This window comes from Homarus americanus, unplaced genomic scaffold, assembly GCF_018991925.1.
Source record: "Homarus americanus isolate GMGI-L3 unplaced genomic scaffold, GMGI_Hamer_2.0 scaffold37713, whole genome shotgun sequence".
Lineage (NCBI taxonomy): Eukaryota > Metazoa > Arthropoda > Malacostraca > Decapoda > Nephropidae > Homarus > Homarus americanus.
In genome coordinates this window covers 19,767-20,000 of record NW_024743588.1, presented here as the reverse complement: position 1 = coordinate 20,000, position 234 = coordinate 19,767, and positions in this window count along the sequence as shown.

Sequence of the window (234 nt, the reverse complement as noted above, 5' to 3'; positions counted from 1 at the left end):
CTATCTCTCAAACCTCCACACAGCCTAATGAAGTCTATCTCTCAAACTGTCTCGTACTATCTCTCAAACGTTCTCACAATATCTCCCACTGTCTCACAATATCTCCCACTGCCTCACAATATCTCCCACTGCCTCACACTATCTCCCACTGTCACACACTGCCTCACAATATCTCACAATATCTCCCACTGTCTCACAATATCTCCCACTGCCTCACAATATCTCATGCTGTCT